This window comes from Gossypium hirsutum, chromosome A06, assembly GCF_007990345.1.
Source record: "Gossypium hirsutum isolate 1008001.06 chromosome A06, Gossypium_hirsutum_v2.1, whole genome shotgun sequence".
Classification (NCBI taxonomy): Eukaryota; Viridiplantae; Streptophyta; class Magnoliopsida; order Malvales; family Malvaceae; genus Gossypium; species Gossypium hirsutum.
This window is the reverse complement of record NC_053429.1, coordinates 89,329,205-89,333,734: the sequence shown is the minus strand read 5'-3', so window position 1 is coordinate 89,333,734 and position 4,530 is coordinate 89,329,205.

Sequence of the window (4,530 nt, the reverse complement as noted above, 5' to 3'; positions counted from 1 at the left end):
TTTTACTGGCTGCAATAATCCAGAAGGTAACTGATGCTTAGCTTTCACTTGCTGGCATGTCAGACATTTCCCCACAAATTCCGTTACCTCTCGCTTGAGTCCAGGCCACCAATACAGTTCTCGCAAGTCATGGTACAACTTATTCCCTCCAGGATGCATGGCACAAAGTCCCCCATGAGCTTCCTTCAAAATTGACTGTCTCAAGTCAGGGTCCTTCGGAACACAAATTCTACCTCGAAAACACAGAACCCCACCATCATTTATCCCAAACTCAGAAGTTCCCCTTCCTTAACTTATTGAAAACGAGGGACCAAAGACTCATCTTTAAACTGCTTTTCCTTAATCTGATCCACCCAGGTTGGCCTTACTTGCAATTCAGCCAACAGACTTCCATCATCATACAGACTTAGACGAGCAAACATTACTCTCAGATCAGACACAGCTCTACGACTTAGAGCATCGGCTACCACATTAGCCTTGCCTGGGTGGTATTCGATTGAACAATCATAATCCTTAAGCAACTCGATCCATCTCCTTTGCCTAAGGTTCAGTTCCTTCTGAGTCAGCAAATACTTGAGACTCTTATAATCTGTGTATATAATACACCTTTCTCCATACAAGTAATGCCTCCAGATTTTAAGTGCAAAGATCACTGCTGCTAACTCCAAATCATGAGTGGGATAGTTCCCTTCGTGAGGCTTAAGTTGTCGAGATGCATAAGCAACCACCTTACCCTCTTGCATCAACACAAAACCCAAACCTACGTGTGATGCATCACTGTACACAGTAAAATCTTTCCCAGACTCTGGTTGAATTAACACAGGTGCTTCAGTCAGAACTTTCTTCAACCTCTCAAAAGCTTCTTGCTGCTTCTCCGTCCATACAAACGGTACTCTTTTCCTTATGAGTTTTGTGAGAGGTGCTGCCATCACAGAAAAACCTTCCACAAACCTTCTGTAGAATCCTGCCAACCCTAGGAAACTTCGAATTTCTGAAACTGACCTAGGTGGCTTCAATTCCAAAATTGCTTCAATCTTTCGAGGATCCACTCTAATCCCCTCTGCAGAGACCACATGCCCCAAAAAGGTTACCTCCGTCAACCAGAACTCACACTTGCTGAACTTCGCATAAAGTTCCTTCTCCCTTAACACTTGCAACACAGTGCGGAGATGCTCATCATGTTTTGCTTCGGTCTCAGAATATACCAGAATATCGTCAATAAAGACGACCACAAACCGATCCAGAAATGGTTGGAACACATGATTCATCAGATCCATAAACGCTGCAGGAGTGTTTGTTAGTCCAAATGGCATAACCAGAAACTCATAATGACCATAACGAGTCCTGAATGCTGTCTTATGAATATCTGCCTCCTTGACCCTTAACTGATGATATCCAGATCGAAGATCGATCTTGGAAAATACAGAAGCTCCTTTAAGCTGGTCGAACAGGTCGTCAATCCTTGGCAGAGGGTTCTTATTCTTAATTGTCAGTTTGTTCAACTGGCGATAATCAATGCACATACGCATCGTCCCATCCTTCTTCTTCACGAATAGCACCGGTGCTCCCCATGGAGACACACTTGGCCTAATAAAGCCCCTAACAATTCTTGAATTTGCGCCTTTAACTCCACTAACTCCTTCGGTGCCATCCTATATGGTGCAATGGACACTGGTGCTGTCCCAGGCAACAGGTCGATTCCAAATTCAACTTCTCGATTTGGAGGCAATACCGGAAGCTCCTCCGGAAAGACATCTTGGAACTCTTTTACAGTTCTAACCTTATCCACTGTCAGCCCCTCTACCTCTGTTTGACTTACAAATGCCAAATAGGCCTCACACCCTTTTCGAATCCACTTTTCAGCCCTCAATGCCGATATCACATTAGACAAATAGTCCCTTCGTTCACCTATCACCATAACCTCATCCCCTTCCGTGGTCCTTAGCACCATTCGCTTAGCAGCACAGTCTAGAGTCGCCTTATGCTTAACAAGCCAGTCCATTCCAGAATGAGATCAAACTCTCCAAACGACAACTCCATTAGATCGCCAGGAAAGATCCTACATTGAGTTTCTAAGGGTACATCCTTATACAGCTTGTCTACCCTAACCGAGTGACCCAAGGGACTTAGCACAGATACCCCACTGACTATCTTCTCAGAATACACTCCCAATGACCCAGATATGGCACACGCAACATAAGAATGGGTAGATCCAATATCCACCAAGGCAGTATACGGCATATTAGAAACTAAAAACGTACCAGTTATGACATCAGGTGCGTCGCCCTCCTCTCGACGATGAGCTGCATACACCAACGCTGGCTGTCGAGCCTCAGCATTTCCGGCTCCCCTGCCAGGCGCCCCTCGACCTCGACCATTTCCATTTCCATTTTCGCCCCTACCTTGTCCACGTCCTCTCGGTGGTTGTGGTTCACCTCTCATGGGTTGAACAATCCTCTGTACAGCAACCTGAGCCTGATCAGCTCTCTGTGGACGACCCCCTTCAGCTTCTGCTCCACAGAACAGTCCAAGTCATCCATAATTCGTTCCGTGGCCTCCAACCAATATTCTGCCACATTCGGGGCTACACCAGATACACCCCTAAAGATCTCCGCTCCGTTAGCCCGGAGTCATTCATAAATCGATCCTCGAATTTCGTTGCCCGAACTTGCCCCGGCAACCCTTTCCAGAACTCGAAGCATTGCCTGCGACAGGGCGTCATCCCCGGCACCATGATCATGTGATTCCACTTCCGTTGCCGATGGTACCGGTGCTTCTGCCGCTGGCATATGTCCTCGGCCCCGTCCACGGCCTCTACCTCGAGCTGCTCGCGTACTCATATCGTATTATTTGATTACAAATTTTATGCATTAATATCATTCCAATGTTTATTACAGATGTTTTATGATTCAGACAGTAATTCAGAAATGGGTTTTCGCAGAATCGATGTTTAGCTACAGTCTCAGTCTTTTAGCAAGCTTTTCTACGATTTCAGTAGCATCCTATCTAGAGTATTCTAATAAAGTTTCAGTACAGACAGATAATTCAGAATATATTCAAAAAAATTCAGAATACTTACAGGCTTGGGCCAGAGATTCAGAATGCCACCTTCAGGAGTCCAGATTTTTAAAACTGATTTTTTTTTGAAAATCTTCGTTTTTGTAAACCCATTCCACAGCCGAGTTGTTGCAACTTGGCTCTGATACCACTAAATTTAACACCCCAAACCTGGCCTAGACGTTATGACCTGATCCGGTGCGCCACATCGATACGTTCAAAACATTCCGTATTACTTAGTTTGGAAAACTTAGTTGGTGTTGTAAAGATACTTTTAAAAGTAGGTTAAAGTGAATAGAAGCTGTGCACCAGGTAGAAAACCAAGAAAAGAGGTGGTGAGTCCGTCGGACTGCTTAAGTACCAAGCTCCCTTCGGATCCAATCCTAGACATGCACACCACCATTGCCACACCTTAACGACTCGTATAATTTTGAGAAAAACCGTCTGGTTATGTCTATCTTAAGAAAATGATTAAGTTTGAAAACGTTTTCTTAGTGGAAGTCTTACTTGTAATCGTGTTATTTTGAAATCACTTAATGTTTTTGGAAACGAACCCTAAATCTAGCCCATTTTGATAGTTAATATAATTTAAGATCATCATGATAAGTTATAGATCAAAACCCAAATAAGAATAATCATAAGCGGCCTTATTACATAACAAAACCCAAAACCATAAATGAAATTAAAAGGACATCCCGTTCACCAGAAAGAAACCAGGCTCGTAAAAACATGTGGCCAGTCCGAATCCCTCACAGCTCCAAGCCCACTATGGTTGAGGATTACCTGGGAGGTTGAAAATAAGGGGTGAGTTTTGGGAAATTCAGTGTGTAATTCAACCCAACCATAGCCTAAATCAGTTCAAACCACAGAGACAGAATAAGTTGGCCTCAGCCCAGAACAGATATCAGAATAAAGCCCATAGGCCCAGAATAGATCAGAACAGATATATCATGCTTATGCAGAAACCCAACCATATCCAACCATGTGCACCCCCATACCATCCTTTCGCCATGTGGGGAGACTACTCGACCCACCCAACCGCTACACGCCACAGAAACATGCAGCATGGCTGCCAGATACAGAAAATGTGACAGAGTTACCAGATACAGATATTTTGTGGTAGTGCCACCAGAACAGATATATGTGGCAGGGCCACCAGAATAGATAATTTGTGGCATAGCCACCAGGATGCTTCCTCCATAATATAACCCATGTCTCCATGCAACAGATATACATTCATGGCATACATCATACAGATTTAGTTCATCATGCTTTTCAGACAAAATTAACCCTAGGGGTATAAAGGTCATTTTGCATACATAGGGGTATTCTAGTACATCTAACTATTTCTAAGGTTTTCATGCATATCGTAGCCATTACGTTTAGCAAGAAACACTTACCGAGTGTTCTTACCGAATTGGGCCCGTTGGCCCATTAACCCAGTTTTGGCCCATTAAGCCCAAAATATCAAAA